General features: G+C 40.2%; 4 non-coding genes across 4 annotated transcripts; 2 read left to right on the forward strand and 2 right to left on the reverse strand.

Moving 5' to 3' along the window:
- Positions 1-5,537: 5,537 nt before the first annotated feature.
- On the reverse strand, positions 5,538-5,610 carry trnat-ugu (transfer RNA threonine (anticodon UGU)). The gene has a single exon. It is a non-coding gene; the product is annotated as a tRNA-Thr (tRNA).
- Positions 5,611-13,368: 7,758 nt separating this feature from the next.
- On the reverse strand, positions 13,369-13,441 carry trnat-agu (transfer RNA threonine (anticodon AGU)). The gene has a single exon. It is a non-coding gene; the product is annotated as a tRNA-Thr (tRNA).
- Positions 13,442-14,567: 1,126 nt separating this feature from the next.
- trnah-gug (transfer RNA histidin (anticodon GUG)) lies at positions 14,568-14,639 on the forward strand. The gene has a single exon. It is a non-coding gene; the product is annotated as a tRNA-His (tRNA).
- Positions 14,640-18,938: 4,299 nt separating this feature from the next.
- Positions 18,939-19,011, forward strand: trnaf-gaa (transfer RNA phenylalanine (anticodon GAA)). The gene has a single exon. It is a non-coding gene; the product is annotated as a tRNA-Phe (tRNA).
- The last annotated feature ends 1,233 nt before the right edge of the window (positions 19,012-20,244 follow it).

The following is a 20,244-nucleotide window of genomic DNA, read 5'->3' on the forward strand; positions in this document are numbered from 1 at the left end:
ACTAATTTTCGAAGTGACGTAAGTTTGTAGGGCTTTTTCTGATTCGCTCGTTTTTCCATCTATTTTCTTTCATAGGCTAATCCAGGGAATGGGGGTAGAAGAACATTTTCACGTGCAGCATGCAGATGCAACTCAGAGTGACCTATGGTATTTCACAAAGAGCAAGTATTAAACGGTTTGTCGTGGAATGACACCTTTAAAACAAACAAAAAGAACAATTATTTATTGATAAGTTTATTCATCGCGGAGCTCCATCCTGAAGACACACAGGGATCCCAGCTGTGTCCGTCCCCGCCCCTCGAGATTCTGATTGGCTGTTTGATTTTGGCCGGAACTAGAAGCGCGAGCGCGCCTACGTCACTTATTTTTGTCTGCAGATAATTTTGTGTTTTTCGGGTTTTTCCACCGAGAGCAACTCAAACAGCGCAACACAATAATCATCACTTTACACACTTTAATACAAACTTTAAAAAGATGTCAAAACAAGTGAACCAAGGAGAGAAAGATGAAGTCAAAGAGAGTTTTGCCAGAGGAAGAAAAGGAAAGAAGCGGTGAAAGAGCGAGAGAAAGGCAAAGAAATCTTTCACAAGAAAAGCCACAAGCTGAAAGAGGAAGAAAACGGGTAAAAAATGAATTAATATAAATGATGAGTTGTAGGAATTTAATTCTAAATAGTGATGCTGATTTTGAAATCACTGCGAAATTCTTCGGGATCTGACAAGTTGCCCTGAATCCACTCGCACCCCTGTCAAAATGGTTCAACCCACGAAACCCCTCTATCTGACCCAAGTGGTACAGTCCCTCGCTTTCCCCACCTAAACCCGGAAGTGCCGGAGTTTGATTGCCAGTGAGTAAAGTGAATATGGAAATGTCATCACAAAGTTTTACCCAATAAATGAGAGTGTTTGTTTTTCACAGCCCGTGTGTACATTTGCATTTCTTGATATTAGACAAAGTGAACACAGATGAGAGATGTAAATGACAATGAGCATTTTGAACGAGACATGACAAATAGGGTTGCCACCATCAAGGGCGTAAAAACGGTGTTGATATTGGTGGGGACATAATTTGGCCAAACGCCCCAGTGCGCCATGGTTGTCGCACGAAATGTGGCCTACACTGTACAAATGATTGGTTGTCCATTCCTTTGTGTTATTTTGATTTTTAGCACCAGGTACACTTAGTCTTAGACTTAGGCTAACATCTGCATGTATACGGGCAATACATTATCACACAGAGAAAGTGGACATTGAAGTTGCTGTGAATTTCGCTGTAGTGGATGACCTACCCAAAATACAACAACACAATCAATCAAAATTATGTGCTGCTGCTTCATTTTCACACAACTTTTACTATTTTCACACATTTGAAACATCATGTGCTTCCTTTTGAGTTACTGCAATTTCAGAATCTGGAAGTAATGTAGGTATGGGTGGTAGAAGTGTGAAGAGGTTTGGTAGTTGTAGTGCATTTTGCAAAAATGTTTATTCATTAAGTTGAAAGGGTTAAGTGACAATTGTTTCACATTTTTACATTTTCACATTTTATTGCAGAAGTTACATACATACGCATATACACATGCATATATGCATATGCATATACATGCAAACAAAGAGCAAGAAAAAAGTAAATATAAGTAAACATTTAGCATTACCTACAAGCATTTATTTGTGTGTGTGTGAGAGAGAGAGAGAGAGAGAGAGAGAAAACGTCACTGTCTGAAGAGGTTCTCTAACAAGGCTATTTTGTTTTGAATAGCTTACCGTTGACTGGGTAAAATAATGTCTTATGTCCTCCTTACGTTTTCTTTTATTGCCCGACATCACTGCCTGTGTGCTGTTTTGCTGTAGCAGCGAGCTGGATGCTGATTTTACCGCTTGCTACTGCTTACAGCCAATGACAACAAAAAAACCATAGCAACGTCAAGGCAACAGGAGGTGGGCCAATCAAAGCTTTATAAAGCTTTTTTACCTGCTGTCCCCACCAGTAGTCAGCCGTCTTTGAGAGGTCTGTTCACAACTGAAAATCAGCTGGAAGCGATACCGCGTTTGGTGTTTTTATTCAGCGTTTCCCGCATCGCGGCTTCTCCATTCAAAAATGGTATGGACATTTTAAACTCAGCTGAATATTGGTATGGACGCGTCCATACCGTCCATACGCATTTTTACGCCCATGGCCACCATTCAGAAATGAAAATAAGGGACGCCCACCACGGCTCCTTGGGGCCATGACCACCACGGGCACGACTCCCATGGGGTGGGGTGCCCGCAGCAGTGGTATGTTTTATTTTGTAGGTGTTTTTAGTAAAGGGGTGATCAAGAAGCAATTACTCATACTTAAGGCTTGAAATGCTTTATTGCCAATGCTGTAAAAATGTCTAATGTACAAGTAGGCAACAGTGAACTTTTAAAATATAATCTAAATATATTGAGAACTTAATATCACTGTAAATGTAAGTGCATAACTGTTCTTGGTGTAGGGACTCTCTTTGTGAACCTTGGGGACATTTTTATTTAGAGAGGAAAAAGAGAACAAAAAACAACAAACGTATGTCTGCTTATTCAAGAATGCAGAAAACAAGAAAGTGCAAAACATTACTCCTTCCCTCAACAGTCCTGAGTTCATCAGGAACTGTTGTGTTTCTCTTGTCTGTGGAGTAGACCAGATTTAAACAGTCAACAGATTAAATTGAACGGTATTTGTCTGCTCTCTGTCTTATGACTTGAAATGAAGTCATGTCATCCAAACAGTTAAAGTAAACCACACTAATAAAATAAAATTTTTAATCTAGGAAATTTATTTATTTATTTATTTATTTATTTATTTGTTACTATTATACTGTGAATGCTGTGTGATAATAATAATAATAATAATAATAATAATAATAATAATAATAATAATAATAATAATGTGTGTTTTCTGATTGTCAGTGAATGTGTATAGTACGGGCAAGTACGTGGTTGGATGAGAAAGTGAGGGGGGGGGGTGAGTGTGGAAGACAGGGATCCTGTGTGTGAGTGAGTGAGGTGCTGAGATTTAGTGAGAGCTTGATTTGTGGATCAACTCTGTCATCCTTTTTAACACGTCCATTCGGACGGATGAATGATCATTAATTCAAACAATCAATCAAACAAACGACAATCATAACATAATGTCCCATACCGTATCACTCTCAGGAGATGATTGGGGTATAAAGAACTGTGACACTGACGATTGTGTCTTCTGTGTTCTTACATATCTGCAGTGTTGCTCTCCCGACGAATGCTGTCTAATGTCAGACAGCCCACCGTCTGCCACTGAAAACACTCGCTGACAGACTTTACAGTTTGCTGTGTAGTCGTCTCCACTCACGCTGTCCAGCCAAGGATGTGCCTCTTCCCACTTACGTCTGTATTTTTGTAAGCGTTTACGCTTTTGAGGACGTGGTGGAGTCCCGGGTGCAGCAGACATTTTTAAAAGGCCCGGGTTTTTTGAGCAGCGCCGGTGTGTGTTGTCTGTCTCTAGGCAACCGTGACAGCGCCACACGCAGTGATGCAGGCAGCCAGGCACAGACGCACAGAGCGTGACACAGAGTGGAGGGGTTTGTGTCCTGGGTAGATCCCGCAACGGAGTATTTCCTGTTTTATTTTGTTCATTATTGTTAGATTTAGTGTTGATATGTGTGACAGACATGTGTATTGGACATTTATGAAAATATGGAACAAATCGCGTCCCGTATCGGTTCAATACGGGACACAAGATTTAATTGCCAAATAAAGGACGATTCTGTATTTTATGGGACGGGTGGCAACCCTGATGACAAACATTTGGTATCCAAAAAATGCCGCTCAGCCTTTCCCCGCTCTCCCCATAGCACAGTTAAATGCATGAGAATGAAGTGATGGCAAACAGTGATTTAATGCCGAGCATGGCTTATGAAACCAGTTATACTGATCAATTCAAACAGTGTGGACAAAGAAAGAAAACAGCAATACACTAGCGACAGGTCAGCTGATGGTAAAGTGGTGGCAAAAGGCTGCCTGCGCACTGCGCATGAACTGTTAGCTTAGCTTTAATATCGCCTGCACGGTTTGGCTCCTGTTACAACTTGGCCCACGAGGGGAAACATTTCAACCAAAGACCTTGAAAACTTTATATATTTTGCTTACTTTTCGGTGAAATTTGCCATTCTGTGTTCAAAATAAGAAAGCATGTCACCTATGATTTTGTTGTAGAGCAGAGGAAAAACCTGGGTGGGGGAGGGGTGGTTTCTGTCCCGCTCAATCCACAGAAATGACGTCAGAGAGCAGATTATCTCGCGAGCGCAGTGAGTTTCTAAGATGAACACAGTGCCAAAGATGAAAATGACACACTCCAGATGTGTCGTGTTCTGTGACAGACGACTGACTGGCTGTCTCATCTCATGATCTCTAGCCGCTTTATCCTTCTACAGGGTCGCAGGCAAGCTGGAGCCTATCCCAGCTGACTACGGGCAAAAGACAGGGTATATCCTGGACAAGTCGCCAGGTCATCACAGGGCTGACACATAGACAACCATTCACGGTCAATTTAGAGTCACCAGTCAACCTAACCTGCATGTCTTTGGACTGTGGGGGAAACCCACACGGACAACATGCAAACTCCACACAGAAAGGCCCTGGGGCTCGAACCCAGGACCTTCTTGCTGTAAGGTGACAGCGCTAACCACTACACCACCGTGCCACCCCCTGACTGGCTGTATTGGAACTATTAGAGAGCAGCAACTGCAAGTCGTGCGGATTCGTCATTCTAAATGACATGCTTTGCAGGCTGCTTTAGAACATCCCCACACCAACACTAGCTCTATCGGTATTTACTCACCACGGAAATCAGTTTAACCTTTAACTGAACCACACTCCTATCTGTAATTAAAATTTAAATCTTCATATTAGTGGCGCTCCTTCGGCCCATGCGAGCGGAGCCCCATAGGCGTTGAGTGTGGAGACATAAAGAAACCCATCGAGTTGTTTTCTGATGGTTTCGGTCCTGTGTGTGCATGCCTGCCGCCACAGGAAACCCAACAACTAGTGAAGTAGAGTAGTAGTCGGGACAGTATAGTAGTGAGTAACTTGTCACTGTTGTCGCCTGACATTTTGTGCAACATAAGGAAACAGTATAGTAACTATAACGGTAAAGAAATAAAACAAAAGAGGCAGGCTATGATATAAGAAAATTCTACAAACCAGAAACAGATGGGCGCTCCACTTTTAGGCAGTGCCTCAATCTATATATTAGTCTTAATTTGAAGTCTTTTTTGTTGTTGACGTTATCATCTGTGCATTGATGGTGACCTGAGTGCAAAGTGCTTTGCAGAAATTGCACACCAAAGACACCTTCAGGTCCTCAGTCTCATTCAGAGTAATCTCACTGATCTTTAAACTGTCCACATGGGGCCATTCTCACCAGCAGAAAGTGGTCTTCAGGTGATGAGAAATCATGAGCAGCACTTTCTGGTGTTAGTGTTCTCAATATTCCCTCTTTTGTCTGGATCATCTTTTTACCTTAAAAGTATCCCTTACAGGCCCCAGTGAGGCTTGAACTCACGACCCCTGGTTTACAAGACCAGTGCTCTCACCACTGAGCTATGGAGCCTTAAATCTTTCACAGCTGCTGAAGCTTGGGGCCACAGCAGAACCTTGAAGCCCCTGCACCGATCCTCAAAACAGCCCACAGAAATTGGTGTCACGTCACTCACAACTTTAGTTCCTAGCTGCAGTTAGCTTCTGTTTACTATTTGCCTCACAAAAAAAGACACACATTTTAAATAATGTGGTGTGTCAATTGTAGAGTGGGCTGTGGACTGTACATTCTGGCTACTTTCTCATCTGAGCTAACAAAAACACTGGACAGGCCAAGCCCTCAAGAGACGAACCATAAGCACCATGAGTGACCTCCTGATCTTCAGGCTCTTCATGTGGGGTCATCCTCAGCAGCAGCCAATGGTTTTCAGGTGATGAGAACTCCAACCAAAAAGAAATCCAAATAGTATTTTTGGTTGTATGTCTGTGAAGATTCTCAGTCATCCAGGTCATAGTAAACTGTGGGTGGTAAAAGAGAGCAACTGGACTTGCTTGAAGATTCTTGAAGACGTTTCACCTCTCATCCAAATACTTCTTCTGTCTTAGAAGCCTTTCGGATGAGAGGTGAAACGTCTTCAAGAATCTTCAAGCAAGTCCAGTTGCTCTCTTTTACCACCCACAGTATTTTTGGTTCTTTTTTTTATCCTCCGCTCAAACGAAGTTTGGTGGGGGATATAGAAACGGGTTCCATCTGGTCATGTTTTCATTTCCAGGCCATATCTTTAAAACTACTGAAGATATCTTCATGAAACTTTGCATACGTATCAAGCAACATGTGACCTGCTGCGTTTTGCTATTTTGGATTTTTGGAAAAAATTAATTTTCAAATTTTTACATAAAAAATTGATTTTGAACCCGTTCCTAAGAACAATGTTCGTTTCCGGAGCATAAATCCAAAACTATTCATGATACAGATTTGAAACTTGGTATGTATGTTAAAAAGATAATGTATATGTGCCTTTTGATTCTAAGAAATGTGAGAAATTTTAATTTTTAGCTCACCTGGACCAAAGGTCCGGTGGGTTTATGCCATGGGCTGCTGAGGTCAGTGTAAAGAGGTAGGGTTGGTTTCCTGCAGCAGAACTTGAAAAATGTGACAAATAATATCTTGAAACTTGGTATATAGTTGGTATATAGGGTGAGGGATATAGATGACTCTGTCTTCTTGTCATTTTTAACTTGTAATTTTCTTAACCTCATGCTTTTTCTGTGTACATCTCATGGAGTTCTTGTCCCGAGTTTCCTAGTGCTAAAAGTTGGAATTGTGTAACCAGGAACATATAAATATTTGCAGCATGATAAGAATCCTTTAGAGTTTTAATTGAAGTCTTTTGTTTATGATGTCAAAGGCTCACTGATAGATACTTGAGTGCAACATGTTTTGAAGAAACTTTATAGTCAGGGAGCATATGTAACCTCCTTTGCAAAATTTGCCAAGTCTGGTTTCTCAGTATTAACCCTTTATTTACATCCCAAACAAATTATTTTTACTTGTTGTAATGTCAGCAATCACCATTTTCACCAAAAAAAGGAAATGCTAAATATCGCATGTAAAAACGTAAAAAAAAAAAACAACCATATATCCGTATCACTTAAAGTGCTGATGACACGTTTTTGACATCTTTGGCGATGTTTTATAACATAAAAAGTAATTCCCGATGATCCATATATTAATTCACGAAGGCGCCTATTTTACAAGTTATGATAAAAAATGCGGCTATTTGGGCAAATTTGACGGGGCTGCAGCACCCAGGAGACGAAAGAGGAGGAGGAGCTATATGACGTCAGCGAAAGAACCTTCCTCCTAACTTACCAGTTTGTTGTTGATGCGGCAGGTGTTCAGTTTATCATTATTAGTATTATTATTATACATTATTATATATATATATATATAGTTATTATGCCTTCGCGTTGTGTTGCCGGCTTTTGCTCCAAAACCCACAAGGATGGGGTAAGTTTATTCAAGTTTCCCAGAGATCCCAAGCTGCATGCGAAGTGGGTGAGGCAAGTCAGGCGCACTCGTGACAAGTGGAAGCCCTCACCAACATCCGTCCTGTGCTCTGAACACTTCGATTTGGATTGTTTTGACACCCTTCCCAGCTTAAAAGAATCCCTTGGGTGTTCAGTTCAGCACAAACGTGTACTGCTACCATCAGCAGTGCCTACAGTATTCCGGAGGGGGTCTACTAGTAGCTATGCCGGATCCAGCAGTCACCTGGGACAAGCCGACTCCTCCAAAGACAGTCCTCCTGTCAGAACATGTGTTGACAAACGACATAAGATAAAGGTACGTAGAGCTATAGAGTGCTCCAACATGATGCTAAAAATAGTAACCATGCGGTCTGCGTGGCCATCTTGGAAGTGACTCGCTCCAGAGCGCTCATAGAGTACACATCATAGAGTACACATTCATGATAATCATAAATGTAATCATAAAGTCAGCATGATAGCAGTCATGTATTTGCTTGTGAAAGCTTGCGGCTTTCATGTAACTGCCGCCTAGCAATGAGAGGCAAAGGGTAAAGAGGGTAGGCTATCATAGATTCTATTCGGAAGAGATCAACACATGCTTGCATTAGGTATTTTAACAATTTGCATCTCTTTTGTGATTATCGTGACACTTGTGTGTTATAGAGGATTTCGACGTGACGTCACAGGTCACGTGACGCCCTGGTGTCTGCCATTTTGAAGGTCAAGCTAGCTAATGTCAACAACAGTAGCTAGTATGTTACTGTAGCAATGTTTACGTTCAGTCATTTGGATGACTGTTAAAACCTTTCAGTCTCAAGTTTTTCCTTTACTGTATTTACTAGTTTACTGAGCTAGCGTGCTCGGGCAGGCTGGGAGCGAACGTGCTAGCTCGGGCAGGCTGGGAGCGAGCGCGCTAGCTCCCAGCCTGCCCGAGCGCGCTAGCTCAGTAAACTAGTAAATACAGTAAAGGAAAAACTTGAGACTGAAAGGTTTTAACAGTCATCCAAATGACTGAATGTAAACATTGCTACAGTAACATACTAGCTACTGTTGTTGACATTAGCTAGTGCTAACAGCTAGCTGCTAGTGCACTGCTACAACTACACCGACCCTAATAATACAGTTCTTGGTCATTGCCTGGTAACAGCAAATTTATAACGGGCCATGTCTCAACAGACTAAGAAGTTATTTCAATGACATTTAATAACATTTTGTTTATCCTGAGGACCGAAAGTAAATGAAAATGTGAACAAACCTTAGCTGTAATAAGATGGCGACCACCGGCTCCAGGGACGACCCGCTGATGTAGGCATGTTACCCAGCCTGGTTTTTAACGACATAGGTATACAGATCATGTGGGCCGAAGTCAGGTAAAGACGAGGGCTTCGTGTACTTCCGTATGTCAGTGAACAATCCTGGTGGAAGCAGGTAAACGTCGTTCTCTAAGCCTGCTAACCTCAATTTTTGCAAATACCTCTCCCTCTGCTCGCCCTGTAAATGCCCTACGTCGCTGGATAGTGAAGGTGTTTTCTGCATCTCGCTCCTTTTTCTTTTATGTTTTTTCCCTGGTATTTCCCACATGCCTGACTGCAGGTCAGGAAGATCACCCGCGCTGCAGCGCTGCAAAGCCAGAAAAAGATAGCCTGGTAACGTGTACGGATCACGTACACCAGCATCATTGATTTTCTGGTGATATCGCTTCTTACTCGCGTCATCTAGGCCGGATAAAATACTCGACAATGAGACTTCGTCATGATCAACAGTGTATCGCTACCAGTAGTCGCCATATTTGTGACCGTCAAAATGGTGGCATAAATATTGTCACTATGGAAACAATGACGTAGGCCGAAATCCTCTATATAGAACTATATGTCTTATCAGCACATCGAGGATCTTCCACCGGAGGCTTTAGCAAGTACTCGTAGCAACACTACACTTTACCCTTTGCCATGCGTTGTTAGGGAACGGTAGCAAGTACCCCGATGACCAACTTCAAGAATATGTAGAAAAAATTTAGAAATTATACTTTCCAAAAGTCATTTGAGCTTAGTGTATTGCATTTCCATTTATATTGTAGGTTCTTGCTGATGTTTTTGCGGAGTATGACGCAGCTGCTGAATCAGAAGCTGCAGAGTTTGTATGTACTAGTTGTGAACATTCACATTATTATCAATCTCATTTATTTAAAATCAGATAAAATCATGCCATCATGATCACTGCTTAAAGTACCAGTATTTGGTTGTTGAAGAGCTAGCACTAGAGAGTTCACCGGTGTTTTCATGCACCATTTCCATTGAGTAGAACAGCCAGTGAACCGCAGCGTGTTCTTCTGCTGACGTCACAGCATGGCCGCGAGCCACGGACCCAGTTTTCTTGCGCTGTGCAATTAAAAGTTGGATATTCGCGTAACAACAGCTTCTTTTCACGTAATTATAACAGAAATCTAACATGTTTGCCATGTTGTATAGTTTATTTAAGAAATTGCATAGAGTCATGTTTGTGTCATCAGCACTTTAAGTCCATTATAACATCTGTATTTTTTTATTTACCCGTTTACTAACTTTATATGAATAGAAATCATATATGTACATGATATTATCAAGTTAAGTTTAAAATGAGACATTTAAGTACAGAGAGAACATAAAAAAGCCAGAAATATTTTACACTATTGCTACAGAACTTGAGAATATTTATAGCTTATCTACATTCCAGAACTCAGCTCACAATCTCTCATCTCATCTCATTATCTCTAGCCGCTTTATCCTTCTGGGTCGCAGGCAAGCTGGAGCCTATCCCAGCTGACTACGGGCAAAAGGCAGGGTACACCCTGGACAAGTCGCCAGGTCATCACAGGGCTGACACATAGACACAGACAACCATTCACACCTACAGTCAATTTAGAGTCACCAGTTAACCTAACCTGCATGTCTTTGGACTGTGGGGGAAACCGGAGCACCCGGAGGAAACCCACGCGGACACGGGGAGAACATGCAAACTCCACACAGAAAGGCCCTCACCGGCCACGAGGCTCGAACCCGGACCTGCTTACTGTGAGGCGACAGCGCTAACCACTACACCACCGTGCCACCCACAATCTCTCATTGTAGAAATTTCTGTGATACATTTATTACTAAGCTGCTCGCAGTTTTTATTTTTTTTTATGCCCAAACTACATCAAGAAGGATTCAAACACAAAACACAAAGATAAAAGCAGTTATTGGTAACACATATTATGACCAGAACAGCCACTGGACTATTTTCAAAAGTAAACAATGTCACTTTCACAACTAGACAATGTCAGTTTCCTCTGTATCTGCTGGACTGTCTGTTGTTCTGTATGGAGAGTGCATGGACAGATAAGCATCAGACAGCGGACATTTCAGTAACTCTATAACTAACAGGTTCACTAGTTATCTACAATTTGTAAGAAAGAGTTATATTCTTAATTATGGCAGACATCTGAGACAAGCATGCAAACGTACAGATAGGCAAAGATAGACACACAAAGAAGTGACTAACTTGCTGAAATATTTTTTGCAACAAATCTCACAGTTATGGGACCCCAACAGAAAATCAGTCACCTTGTTAAACACTTTTTTCATCAATCTTGAAACAAACGTACTTTTAGATCAGTGGCGGCTGGTAGTCTTTCAAACAGGGGACGCTGGTTGGTTACGATATTTCCAGATTTTAAAAGAAAAAACATCAATTTTGCCCATACTCTTGCCTCTGATCTGGCTGATTGTTGGCAGCGTCACAAACTGTGAAATAACAGGTTCTTTTGGCCCATTAGCCTACTGTCCAATATACATGATGGTGGTGTTGGGGGGGAAGGGTATATTTTAACATTTTATATTTTAAAATTGTGGCATGTTGTTTAAAAATTGATCATTATTGAAAGTAGCTCTTTGTCAGGAACCTCAGCAGTAGAGCTGGGTGCCACACATTTCATTCAATGACACTTTCCCTATATTTTACTTATTTTGACTGAGAAATGTTTTATTGACAATTTTGATAACCCTTCACTTTTAATCCAGGTCTGTAGTGTGAAATGTTCTTGGCTATGTTTTTGTTTAAAAATGTTTTCCAAATTGTAGCGGTGTTTAATTCATATCCAGAAAAATATATATTCCAATATAATATACTCAGCATAAACATTTTAAATAGATTCTATATTTTTGGTCCATCCATGACATATTACTAAAGTAGCCTATTTACTGTTGTTGATGTGGGTCACTTGCTGTTAGCCAATTCACTTTCTCGTACCAGGAGAGCTGAAAGGAACGAGTATTATTCCCTACCTTTTTCACCAAGTCAATTTGAGGCGTTGGTCTACTCTGCTCTTAAATTTTAATTTTTTCCTCGAAAGGAAGACTGGCAAATGGCTTTGCCAAAATTAAATCAGCAATGCTTGGCATCCGTGCGCAGCTTTCTTGCTAGCTGACTAGCCCCCTCAAGTTCAAGTTCAGTCACTCAAATAAACGAAATTTCTGGAACTAAGATAGCAAACTTGACAACACTATATTTACACTTTATTTACAATGAAAATATATACAAACTAAAAAAGCTGGTAGAAACCGTATGTAATGAATGAAATCAAAATGTAAGCTGATCTCTTACAATACACCACAGCACTTGCGAATCTGCATGGGACTGAACTGAAATTCACCACTGCCTGCCTATATTTGAAACGAGCTGTCAATCAAAGAAAATATCCGGCCGCTTTCACCAATCATCAGTCTCCTCGCAGAAAGCTTTGCCATGTCCTTCCCACTGTGAGGCTGGGAGTCCGTGGGCGGGCATTTTTGCAGTATTTGTCCAATAATCGTCTTGCATTTTGAGATTGAAAAGCGCATAGCTCCCAAATGCCATTGAAGTCCACTGAGGCTGGGCTGCATCGCACTGTCACGAGGGGGAAAAACTCACGCACACATTAAAGTTATAAGGGAATGGTTTTGCACTGTAGTGGGTTGAGCACATATATTTCTATGATTCTGGATTTGAAATAGCAATGTTATAAGGTCGGCTATAACATAAGCCTAGCGCAATTCGTCCTACACGATGTTCGTCATTTTTAGAGGAGGCTGAGCCTCCCTCGTTGTCTTAGAGCAATTGCCCATGTTTTAGATAAAGAATCTATAGAGTAACAAACTCCAAAAAGCAGAAAGTTATGTCAGTTGAATAGACTGAGCAGCACACCACCTCTGAGGTTTTAACTGATCCCACTCAGTAGTTTAGGTCCTTTTAGGGTTAAATGGGTATCTAATGTATGAACCATGCTTTTGACCTGAGTAAAAAGGTTGCGTGCCACAAATAACACCTATTATGGATATAATAATTGCATATTAATTATGTAATACTTTTATACCAATTTCCTATATGTGGTTTCAGGGCTCTTTTTATGTGCAAAGTTCCCCTGCATAATTAACTATGAAACAGCAGCCTACAAACATTACAACAAGCCCAGATTTATGAATTCATATCTGAACTTGTATATTATTACCAAAAACAAGGCTTGGTAAATTTTGCAAAGTAGCCTCCAAATATAAACAAATACCACCTGACAATGGGCATTGATGGAGACTTGAGGGCAAAGTGCTTTGCAGAAATTACACACCAAAGACAACTTCAGATCCTCAGCAATCTCACTGATCTTCAAACTGTCTATATGAGGCCCTTCTGACCAGCAGAAAGTGGTTTTCAGGTGATGAGAAATCATGAGCAGCACTTCCTGGTAGTAGTGTTCTCAATATCCCCTCTTTCACCTAGATCATCCTTCCACCTTCAAATCATTCCTTGCAGGCCCCAGTGAGACTTGAACTCACAACCACTGGTCTACTAGACCAGTGCTCGCACCACTGAGCTATGGAGCCTTAACTCTTTCACAGCTGCTGAAGCTTGGGGCCACAGCAGAACCTTGAAGCCCCTGCACTGGGGTTATGACTGTGAAAGTGTTTTCAAAATTTCTACTTTCCTGATGTTGCATTTGGTGAACTTTTACTCATATATTACTTTTTTGAAGTTATTTTTATTGGGTCATGCAAAAACCTCCCGCACCCAACATCACCTCACTTTTGATAAATACATGTATATTAAAGAAATAAATCATGATTATAAAATAAATTCATTGAAAAATGTGTAAAGTACTTTTATATAACAATAAATTGCTTAACAATTGTTGCAATAATAATTATAATTGTTAATTAAGTATTAATTATTGTTATATAAAAGTACTTTACACATCTTTCAATGAATTTATTTTATAATCATAATTGCTATTTGTGGGCGGCATGGTGGTGTAGTGGTTAGCGCTGTCGCCTCACAGCAAGAAGGTCTGTGTTCGAGCCCCGTGGCCGGCGAGGGCCTTTCTGTGCGGAGTTTGCATGTTGTCCGCGTGGGTTTCCTCCGGGTGCTCTGGTTTCCCCCAAAGACATGCAGGTTAGGTTAACTGTTGACTGTAGGTGTGAATGGTTGTCTATGTATCAGCCCTGTGATGACCTGGCGACTTGTCCAGGGTGTACCCCGCCTTTTGCCCGTAGTCAGCTGGGATAGGCTCCTGCGACCCTGTAGAACAGGATAAAGTGGCTAGAGATAATGAGATGAGAATTACTATTTGCCTCACAAAAAAAGGACACACATTTTAAATAATGCAGTGTGTCAATGGACTGTACATTCTGACTACTTTCTCAAGTATTTTTCAAATTTTTACATAAAAAATAGATTTTGACTTAGTTTCTAAGAGCAATGTTTGTTTCCGGAGCATATATCCAAAACTATTCATGATACGGATTTGAAACTTGGTATACATATTAACAAGGTAATGCAGATGTGCCTTTTCATACTAAGAAATTTGAGAAATTTAAATTTTTCATGTTTCCATGGAAACAATTTCAGACTAAGTCTCTCAGGTTAGTCTGAGGTTTTGTTTCCAGAGCAGAACTTGAAAACTATGAGTGGTATGGTCTTGAAAGTTAGTCTATGCCTATCTCTGAGTATTTTGCCATGATCGTATAGTGGTTAGTACTCTGCGTTGTGGCCGCAGCAACCCCGGTTCGAATCCGGGTCATGGCAAGAAAAAAAAAAAGCTACCTGAGTAGGCAGAATTTTGGGTGGCATGGTGGTGTAAGTGGTTAGCATGGTTGCCTCACAGCAAGAAGGTTCTGGGTTTGCAGCCAGAGGGGGCCTTTCTGTATGGAGTTTGCATGCTCTCCCTGTGTCTGGGTGCTCTGGTTTCCCCCACAGTTCAAAGACATGCGATTAGGTTAATATGGGATGGCCTTGAGCAAGGCACCTAACTCCCAACTGCTCCCCGGGCGCTGTTAGCATGGCTGCCCACTGCTCTAGGTATGTGCGTGTGTGGGTTCACTGCTTCAGATGGGTTAAATGCAGAGTGGAAATTTGACAAGTTTATGATGAATAAAGTTGTGCTTGCTTTCTTTTCTTTATGTGTTGATTAAGTAATGTATATGTGCCTTTTGAGATGAAGAAACGTGAGAAATTTTAATTTTTAGCTCACCTGGACCAAAGGTCCGGTGGGCTTATGCCATGGGCTGCTGAGGTCAGTGTAAAAAGGTAGGGTTGGTTTCCTGCAGCAGAACTTGAAAAATGTGACAAATAATATCTTGAAACTTGGTATATAGTTGGTATATAGGGTGAGGGATATAGATGACTCTGTCTTCTTGTCTTTTTTAACTTGTAATTTTCTCAACCTCATGCTTTTTCCATGTACATCTCATGGAGTTCTTGTCCCGAGTTTCCTAGTGCTATGTAACCAGGAACTTACAAATATTTTCAGCATTATAAGAATCCTTTAGAGCTTTAATTGAAGTATTTTTGTTGGTGTCAAAGGCTCGATGATAGAGACTTAAGTGTAACATGTTTTGAAGAAACTTCTCCTTCCTCAGCAGCAAGAACTCACAAGCACCACTTCTCTCAGGTCCCAATATTTTTAGATCAGAACCTGAGACGTGATCTTTCTCCCTTCAGGTCTGTCAAAGGCCCCAATGAGGATTGAAGGAGGAAATAAGAAACACAAATAAATAAAACACCCAGTTTCTTTCTCTCTCTCTGTGCAACCTTCACTTGATCCAGCAAACTTCACACACAAAATACATCACACCTCTTAAGGCCTAATGGCTTGTTGGCATCTTTCATAATATTACAAAGAGCAGCAGCTGGTTTGTTCCTCACCTCAGTGAAATAACAGGCTTCATTAGTACAAAGTCAATAAATCAATCACATTGTAATAATAATAATAACTTGTCAAACTAAATTATTTGTCATGATTTATACTTATTTACAGCAATTTCAGATCAGGCCAAATCTCCTAATGCAGCAAAACCACTTTTAAAACAAATATAACAGGGAATTTAAACATTTAATAATGTATTAACTATATTACATTTTTACAGATTAGAATGACTGATTTTTCATAATTATATGAATTCTGCTGACAGTTGGAGTTGAAGACAGGTTCCCCATGTGAGGCTGAATGTAAAGCCAGGATGCTTCAGTAAGAATCAACAATCTGTCAGTAACAATGGTGACACTGTCATGTGGTGCTGTGGGCTGGAGCTTCATGAACCTTTATGATGTGAACATATCATAGTACAGAAAGAATACTTTCACTCAGCTGAGCCCATTCATCATGTTCACTGTTATATTCATGTGTCTGTGGCTTTCACTCGGTGAGTTAACTTTGACCTTTTTTTTGTCACTGCAGAAATATTAAATGTTGAATTAGTGATTTATTCTTCTGTGTGGTGGTCAGAAAAATGAGAATGTGCATGCTCTCTTCTCCATGACAGGTGACTCCATGGCAGCTTCAATAAAGCCACTTTTCACACATACAGTTATAGATGAAGGCAGTCATGTTACTCTGTCCTGCAGCTACAAATCAAGTGGTACAGGAAGCTACCTGCACTGGTACAGACAAAATCTAAACTGGAGTTCCTTCTTTTTATATCACAAAGTGGACATAAAAGTGATTCAATCCCACCACGTCTCTCTGCTGAAGTTCATGAAAAGAATAATCAAGTGGATCTGCTCATCTCCTCTGCTGCTGTATCAGACTCTGCACTATACTACTGTGCTCTGCAGCCCACAGTGACAGGAAATCCAACTGCACTGTACAAAAACTTTCACACAGTTATATTATACTGAAGGCTGATCAACTGCTAAGGTTACACAATTCCGGATGATATAATATCAATTATATAATCAGTTAAAAATAAATAAATGGATGGTTTGAGAGGTCAGTAAAAATATACACTCACCTGCCAGTGTAATCGGAACTTGTTCTTGATTTGAAGATTCCTGTTCTTGGCTGCAGGAGTGGAACCCAGTGTGGTCTTCTGCTGTTGATTGCTGAGCTGCTTTTCTGCTCACCATGGTTGTAAAGAGTTGCTGTGAGTTGCGATATCCTTGCTAAAAGCACTAAACAAGTTTTCAATAAGTTCATATACATCCCACTTTCTAAAGTCAAGATCCTGCAGAGTCTGAATTTTACAATGATATTTGTGTGTTAGCTTTTTGTGATCCACAGTGATTTTACACAGTGAGGTGTGTTTTAGTGAAATGAAGTCATTATTGAGAATTTCTGATATATATTAGCCTGCTGGATACACAGTACAACTAGGAACAGCTATTACACAGAATATAATCTTGTACCTTTTATATATTTACTTAAAATGAGAAAATTGTCATGCTTGTGTGCAATCTACTTTCAGTGTTTCCTCTTTTTATAATAAACTCTTTATTGGTGAATTATTCTGAAATGCTTCAATATGTCTCAAGGCTTGTAAAAATATTTCTGCGAACAAAGACTAAACAATGGGAGAAAATCTTTCAGCAACATTGGTAACAGCCGAACATTGGCACCAGTTACCAGTTCTGTTCATACGAACTTTCATTTCTGAGAGGATCCATAAGCAAAACTCTTCTTTAACATAATGAGAGCATGAAAACTGATTCCATCATTGTCTTGATTGTTGGATTTTAAGTTATCCTTTTAATGTACTTCTTATATTTAATGACATTTTTTCAATGAAAAAATACTGCTTCACAAAAATGTTCAGTGATTCCTTGATGACTTCTGTTAAAAGCGAGTTTGGATATTTGGGGTTTATATTCTTTTTTCAGGTTTTTTTTTCATAATCTATTTTTTTTATACCAACACAAAAGCTATACAGCACAACAAAACAAAGACAATAGACAAAGACAACAGTGCACAAACAATGAACACAAGATGTGCAATGAACCAAATGAATAGGTAGATTTTCAAAAGTGGAAATTAAATCCTTAAGTGATTCATACAGTATCAGTGATTTGTATCAGTTTTTTTTTTTCTATTACCATTTTCTACACCGCAGAACAATACTGGAGACACCAAAACTTTGAAAAAAAAAAAAACATATGGAACACACACAGAACTATGTGACATACAAAAAAAGTTAAAAAAAAAATTCCCACAGGAATGACAGACCGCATAAGAAACAAGGGGATACAAAAATTAGAACAACAGGGACAATAGAAAGAAAAGAGCAATGACAAAACCTACACAACACCTACACAACAATCACAATACAAAAGAACAGTAAAAGATAGTGCAAAAACCCCCATCATCCCACCAGCCACCGGCGAAGCAGGCAGGGGCCCGATACAGACACAGCAACCACCGATGGGTCACATCACCACCTCCAGGACCCCAGACAGACCAAACACAGGGCAGCAAACGGGAGAGTAGAGCCGACACCAGTGTGCAGCTTTGTCCTCGACGTGCACTGCAACGACCTCATGCCATCTCTCCTGCACATCTACCATTGTGTGTGTGTGTGAGTGAGAGAGAGAGAAAGATTTTGATCATATAATCAAAATCTCCCTATTCTTTATTCAGTTTTTTATTTCACAATCTATTTTATACACTACACACAGATCAAAACCTCTCTCTCTCCCTCTCTGTGTGCATGTGTGCACTTATAAGGGAGATCATTACCCACTTGACACTGTGGATAACAGTGAAATAATCAAGACTGCATGATTGGGGTGTAACAGTGAAATGAGCAAGCACAGAGAACACATTTACCTCATTATTTAGCTTATTATTTACTCATTCTTTCATGTGAACATTTGTTCATTTAATTAAAAACACGCTTGGAATAAAACAAATTGCCAACAACATAAAAGAGTTTTATTAATCAATTAGCACATTACATACGTAATGCTTCCAGATGATACTATCTATTATTTTAAACACTTTATATTTCATTAGATTTTGGTTAAAAAGGAAAACCATGTGACCTTACCGATTGGATTTAGCAACTACTAATGTTTATATCGGTGACGTGACTGCTCAGATGGTGGCATGCTCTTGCCGAAATAGCTCAGTAGGGAGAGCGTTAAACTGAAGATCTAAAGGTCCCTTGTTCAATCCCGGGTTTCGGCACTAAGGAGTGTGGTGTGTGTTCATCTAAGCCTTTGATTTTTTTTTGCCAGGTCGCTGTCAGTATATGCCAGTAATTTGGTGGTGAAAACAATCTAACCTCTGTTCCATGGTGTAATAGTTAGCACTGTGGACTTTAATTCTAGTGATCTGAGTTCAAATCTCTGTAGAGCTTTTGTTTGCAGATTGTCTCAACTACAGGGTCCTTTTGGTCAAGCAAGCTGTCATGTCCCAAACCCTTTGTTTCCGTTAAAGTGCTCGTCTTACAAAAATTACATTACCACTGGAAATTATACCTTATAATACTAGACATGTTAAACAGTTTACTGTCTAAATTGTATTTTAATATGAGACCAAGGACATGTTCTGTTTAGTTGGTAAAGTTTGGCTCTTTGAGTCCGCCATTACACGAACGCATTCCTGGTAAGTTACTGTTCATTCAAAGAAGTGACGTCATATGCAAAACGCTTGAAAGTTCGTGGCATTTCTGGCTTCGTCTGCTTTGCAAAGTGCAGCACATTTTAAACTTTTTTTAAAATTCTGCAACAAAACCAAAGCATACCTCCTAAGGGGTGTGTCCTTCAAGGCTGTTCAAGTGTAGCCGATGAAAAAAGTAGACTTTTGATCCATTGTAGCCCAAAGTCAGCAGGACACTTGCGGAATGAATGGGTTTGATTTGTACCAACAAAGAGAGGTAACTTCAAGCCGACAGGACAGTTTGGTGTCTGCTCCATACATTTTGCAAAAGACAAATTTGTGCGGCAGATTCACATAGAAGGATGTGAGCGATGTCTGGTACATGGAGCAGTTCCTACGATCTGGAAACAAAAGTCAGTAACGCCATCCCAAAGAGCTCACCGCACAGGAAGGGTCAAGCTTGTGTTTAACCTGTTGCTTGAATTTATGAGTTGTCCATCGGCGTCGCCAAACCCATTTTACTGGGGCATGTGCCCCAATATATATCTGCTGTGATCCAGTAAAATTTCCTGATCACATTTCAGAAACAGTAATGTATTTGGCACTGCGGAATAACCGTACACTGTAAAAAATTGCAGCCTCATTTAGTTCTGTCCACTTACTACCTCTCTTTAACACAAAGAGCTCTGACAATTTTTGGATTTTGAACTCAACTTTATGAGTTTTAGAAAGTAAAACTTATTGCTATCCATTGTGTTGACTATTTGAGAATTTCGCAGATTTGTATGTGTTGATTGAACTTGGGTTTGTACGTCATCA

Source organism: Neoarius graeffei, chromosome 1, assembly GCF_027579695.1.
Source record: "Neoarius graeffei isolate fNeoGra1 chromosome 1, fNeoGra1.pri, whole genome shotgun sequence".
Classification (NCBI taxonomy): domain Eukaryota; kingdom Metazoa; phylum Chordata; class Actinopteri; order Siluriformes; family Ariidae; genus Neoarius; species Neoarius graeffei.